At 40.5% G+C, this 5,943-nt stretch overlaps 1 protein-coding gene and 1 long non-coding RNA gene across 2 annotated transcripts in view; both read left to right on the forward strand.

The window, feature by feature from the left end:
- The window catches only part of st6galnac3 (ST6 (alpha-N-acetyl-neuraminyl-2,3-beta-galactosyl-1,3)-N-acetylgalactosaminide alpha-2,6-sialyltransferase 3), a 120,388-nt gene that overhangs the window by 91,256 nt on the left and 23,189 nt on the right, over positions 1-5,943 (forward strand). The window lies entirely within an intron of this gene.
- Positions 1-5,943, forward strand: part of LOC103364636 (uncharacterized) — a 14,981-nt gene that overhangs the window by 5,146 nt on the left and 3,892 nt on the right. Inside the window, exon 2 of the long non-coding RNA XR_520557.1 lies at positions 4,809-4,812. This is a non-coding gene — a long non-coding RNA (uncharacterized LOC103364636). The remainder of the gene's footprint in view (positions 1-4,808; positions 4,813-5,943) is intronic.

A 5,943-nucleotide genomic window follows, 5' to 3' on the forward strand; every position in this document is an offset into this window, starting at 1 on the left:
CAGTGTTTTCATAGCTTATAATATGCTTATAATTTGCAGAGCTGCATTTGCATGACTTTCATATTTCACATTAAAGACACGCTGCAGAAAGAGGTTAAGCATCCCTCAGCGGTCTGAACATAGATTCACATGACTACAATCGCCCTGAATCCTGAAGAACACAGAGTACCGAACACGACACGAGCTATTGATAACTAAAAATACTAAAATGAGTCGAACCCGAGTAGAAAAGTGCCGTTCGTCTCATTGTGCGACACCGAGGATTAGCACGTCAGCTAAATGCCCTAAAATGCAACCGAAAATATGCTTAGCGTGTGTGGCACACTTTGATTCACTGCCGAGCCGTAAGTCAACTAATCTGGCTTTGTCTTTTAAAATGAGAAACGAGGTTACACAATCAGTCTGAAATATCTGCCCGGTTGTTTGAGAAGAAACGGAAGAGAAATTCGCTTTGAAGTTTGAGCCGGAGTGTGACTGAGACAGCGGAATTATCTGTGGGCGGTAATTGTGTGAAACAACTATCAGCGCAGGCAGATTGCTTTTGACTTTGATTCACTTTTGAGGCTTTCGAGTGCAATCAGTTGAACTCAATTAAAAGCATAAATGAAAACAATATTACACCAACACACTCGCATTATTTCTCTGCTATGGTTAAATATATTATCTCCTCCTCCTCTGGGCTATAGAAAATGAGGAATGAAGCATTTTTAATTATGTCGAAATTTTTCAAAGAGTTTGTCAGTCTTTGGATCTTTTCATCAAAGGTAATGGCACCTGGCAGCGCTCTATTTTAGGAATAAGCGCAGAGTTAATTATGATTTATTACCAGAGTTGTATGCGGCACTTTAATGAATGTAATCTCACCGAATGGCTCTGATTTATGAATTACTACAAGGGGGTTTAACGCCATCTCAGAGGTAGGTAGGACATAATTATGCATTTATTTTTGCCCCGGGACTTACACTGTAGGAAGAAACGGCGCTTGTAAAAACAAACAGCGGAGACGAGTTCACCTTAAACCTGAAAAACGACTCGGATTAAGACGTAAGCGTGTTGTCTTCTCCTCAAAGTGTTTGCCTCAGACTCACTGGGGTGCTGTGAAATTAATGAGAGAAAACTGCCAGGGTGGTGTTGGGCATAAAAGCGTCAGATGCCTTCTTCTGCTCTGAGAGAATTATTAAAGTGCTGGTTGCCAGGCGGAGACGAGGAGATCAGTGGAAGCCCCTCGCCGCGAGCTCCATGCATGTCAGGAGGGGGGGAAGGAGCGCCGCGAGGATGCCGACGTGGGGAATATGTGATTTTTTTTTTGAGGAGGGGCGGGGGGAGGCTCCCGCCATTTAGCACCATCTGCTCGGTCATTTGGGTGTTTGTTTTTTTATTTTTTTTTTCTGTAAATGTGACGGGGGACAAATGCTGCGAGTGCAGAGCATGTTAGGATGATGGATGTTCTCCACATGCAGAGTGTCAGCGAACACAGCAGCCTGGATCATGCTAACAGCACAGAGTCTGCAGGGGGAGAACACGTCAGAGGAAATAAGACGCTGGAGCCTCAGATGTTAGGTTTGGGTAAAAAAAATTACACAAGTCTTCTTCTGTTATTTGCACTTTTAAAAAGATTAAATTTACATAAATAAATCAAAGCGTTGTTAAGTCTGAGGAAACAAACAAGAGTCCTGATTATGAAGTATGAAAAGTGGCTTTGAATGTTACCAATCACACAATCTGCATAAGTTGCAGCATGCCACTGTGATCACATGATTGGTTTAATGTGTCGCGTGTAATTAGACGGTTCTGTGAAATGTAGACCTTCCTTGCTTTGGATCCTAAGATCATCATCAAATAACAGATTTCCACATCATTTTTCCCCAACATGTTCACACACTCTAATTTTGGTTGATGCAAAATTTCATAAAACCCAGAAGAAGCACAATCAAATCCTAAGAATCAGAGGTCATTAAGTGAAAAGGCTTCAGTCAGGTTGGCCAAAGGGTAGCCGAATAATCAGAGTAAACTTTAATTCTGTTTCTCTTGTCCTTTCTGGGGCAGGCGTATTAACCAGCCAGAATTTAGTAGAGCTGCGACTAACCGTTATTCTCATTGTTGATTAGTCCGTCTCTCTTATCTCATTATTCCATCTTGCTTTATTAATTAGTTGTAACAAGACGGTGAAAAATGACGCGCAGTAAAGTATTCAGTATCATAGAGTTTGCTGCCCAGTTTCTCTAGTTTTCTCCTCTGCTTCACTTCATTTGTGGTCTTACAAATACTTTTTGGCAGAGTAGAGTCGGTTGTTTTGAGAGAGCACACAAATGTGTCGGTGTAGCTGTTAAGAAATTAAAATTAATTAGCTACATGGGGGAAAGAATCGACTGCAGTAATGTCTCTGAACCCTAAAACTCACCGGTGGGTTTAAAAGGCAGGTTGTTTTTTTAAAAATTGCCCAAATTACACCATTTATCAGAAACTGTAGAACAGCCTGGAATTAATCATATTCCATCAGAAAATGGAACCAAATCTGAACCTAAAATCACGACATTTCATACAAATCACTTTATTCCACACGTCTCATTTAAGAAATTGCCAAAAAAAATACACTGTTTGCATTAATATGAGTCTGTAAACTTAAACAAAGTTCTCTGCGCAACTGTGCAACCATTAGTCTGTAGAAACATTGATTGTACATCTGGAGATCCACCAGTTTTTCCAGTATTGGTACACACCTTCGAACACTTCAAAAAATGTTGTACATGCTGGTTCTAGGTTTTTTTTTTTTAATCAATTTAGTAAAATAAATCATCAAACAATTTCAGATTGACGTACTGATTGATTGATTTGCGATGTATGGCGTTATAACTGTGTAATAAGACACTTTTGAATTCCCTTTTCTTCTATTCGTGCTTGCATTGTTTGCACAGAGGTACAAGACCTTATGTAGCAGCGAAAAATGAGCCCACAGGAAGTGAAAATACCCAAAAAATAAAGAAGCTTGATGGACAGAAGCAACCACAAGCGCCGGCTATGAGGCCTGCTGATGTCACATGTCTGGATCAGAAACTGGACTTGATATTGGAAACATTGCAGATGTATCACAGTTGCTAACTTTGGTAGACGTTCCTGAATTGATGACATGTTTGCAGCTAGTTTTAGGCTGAACTCGTCTTCGCTGTGAGCATGTAGGTGCCACATTCCAGTATACCAATAGGATTTGATCTCAGGTATAAATGCGCGTTTCCACATTTATTTAATTAAATAATCAATGACACATGAAGAACCTCTAAAGGGCGACAGGCGGGTCATTTTTATCAGAAGCATCAGACAAACTCTAAGAAGAAGAAGAAGAAGAAAAAAAAAAAGACTTAGCAGAGTCTGGATCAGGGCCAGACTTAATAACTTCGCCTTGATAAATCTGCCACTTTAACTTTTGCAGCACTTCCTGGGGTTAATGAGGCATATTTTACTGTCGCGCTACCAATTTTGGCTGATTTTACAGCTTTATTTTTCCCACCCTAAAATATCAGTCATCTGCCACCTTTAAAACTCTGCCGCAGAAGTTTGTTTTTAGAGCTGATTATTACGACGTTTGAGAACCTGAGCGGGCAGACATTGTTCTTCACGAGCACAGCGGGATCTCACATTAGAGAACAGCTGAGTAATGATGACAACGTAGCCGAAAGAAGAAAAAAAAGTATCATCAGCAGCGGCGGCGGCGCACTTTGAAGCGCTGACATTTTTCTGGGATGCTCCAGGGAGAGTTTACAATGAATTTCTACTCGTCCGTGGTATTTTCATTGTGTCGTCTGTCCTCTCACTCCTGGTCATCATCGCTAAAGTGCAGCATAATTTCACTCCGGTGGCAGGGAGCTTACAGTGCCCGGGATTAGCCGGTCCTTGGTACTTGACTTTAGAAAATTGTCCGTGCAAAATGTCACAGCGGCGACACAGTGTTGACTGTTTGCTGGGAAATCGGCCTCCCGAGTTCAGAGCCTCTTTGTGCCTTTTTACCAGTCCTCTGTCCTCCCTGCTCTCATATCGACATCTGCTTTAGGGAAACTACAAGGCCATTAACTCGTGGTGGAGGGGAAGGCCTGGAACAGAAGGTCAGAACAGAGACAAGCCCAGAAAGGGATGAACAGAAGCGGGAGGAAGGGAAAGACGAAGGGTTTAAAGGGTCAGAGGGAGAAATTGCGGATGGAGGGGATAAAAAAAAAAAAAAACAGCGGCAGAGATTGAGTGTGAACAGGAAATAGTGAAAAAGGGTCAGCGGAGAGAGACAGAAAATTTGAAAGAGTATTGAACCAGAAACAAGGAGACACCCAAGGGACTGAAATCCAATATTGCCAGCCCCTGAAGGACTACAGTACAAATGAGTAATCCCTAAGAAAAAGCATTGCATATGTGAGGACAAAGCCGAGAAAGCCACTGAACAAACCCCCTTTTGGAATAAAAGCAACCTAAGATAAAGTGAGTTAGTGAACATTTCACAGTGAGTGATTCTGAATACAGATATTGATTCTGGTGTCATCACCCTCCAGCAAACACTAAATGTCCATTAACTCAAGAAAAGAATGCTTGAGACTATCAGAACACACTTGTACAGGGAAATACAAAAATAAACATCCTCCAGGCTGTTGAATCCTACATAAATGCTGATAGAAAGCAAAGCATGTTTCCTCTCCAATGGCTAATTATCATAACAGCATCTAGGATATTTTCAGAAAAAAATCACTAAGCTTAATTTGAACTATCAGACTATGAAACTACTTTCAGTGAACATTCTAGCATAACTTACATTTTGTAGATATGCTGAGAGAGGTTGAGGGATGTGTACATAGAAAGACTGAAACTACATTCTTCAAATAGGACAAATACATTAAAATCCTGCTGGTGATGGTATAAACCAACAAGGTAATCAATGCTTACAGACTCAATCTGTTACTAAGCCTCAGGTCATAGATTATACAGAAGCAGTAGCTATTGGCTCTAAAAAGTGAGGCCTGCATGCTAATGGTACGTGTCCAAGAAGGTGTTTTTAGATGCGATGGGGTCCCAGCGTGCTTCCCAACATCGATTGTTTGTTGGATGTACAGCTCGGCAGTGTCTTGAGGCTTCACGCTCTTACAGCTGTGCAGACATTGGCTGCACCTGACTGGACGAACCCGTCACCTGTAGGTTGTCTGCTGCTGGATTTCAAACCAGACCAACATTATTTTGAAATTTTTTGCTTATATTACGAAAACACTTTCCCAAAAATGTATTTCTAAAAACATTTGAGGTGAGAAATGAGCCATGCCGTTGCTGAATATTTTGTTGTTTTTAGTTTAAGAACAGTTAGTTTAAACGTTTTGGGGGAGTTTCTAGAGGCACTGAGTGACAGCTGATTTGCGTAAAGTAGCCGAGACCCCAAGTTATGAGCCAACGAGGAACCATAGACTGTATAAAAGATGGACGTAGCTACTACTTTTTTTTACTTTTGAGTTCTTTGTCAGAGCCTTGATAAGTGGCACTAACAGGCTCATCATCCATGGAGTCTGGCTTCCTTTATATATAAGATATTGTTCTAAAAAAACTGCATTGAAGTGTTGCATAAATGACATTTAAAACTCAATTTCAGTGTGCTGAAGTAAATAAAATGTTAATTTACTGTGGAAGGTCTGAAGTAGCTCCGCTGCTAATATTTCTATTAATTTCTGATTGATTTATTCATTTTTAATGGGAAATTACTCATTTAGTTGAAGGCGGTAACTAGTAAAAAATAAAATTAAAAAAGTGAGTCATCTTTTGCTAAAGGCCAAAATGATATAAGAGAGCGAAAAACAAAAAATATTCACTTTAGTGAAAGTAGAATGAGAAAATGTTAGCAGTTTTAGCCAACGTCTGACCATGGACTGTATAAAAGATGGACGTAGCTTCCGTGACGTCACCTGTTGGTTTCTGCACTGAGAA

Source organism: Stegastes partitus, unplaced genomic scaffold (assembly GCF_000690725.1).
Source record: "Stegastes partitus isolate 25-593 unplaced genomic scaffold, Stegastes_partitus-1.0.2 Scaffold763, whole genome shotgun sequence".
NCBI classification, from domain to species: Eukaryota; Metazoa; Chordata; class Actinopteri; family Pomacentridae; genus Stegastes; species Stegastes partitus.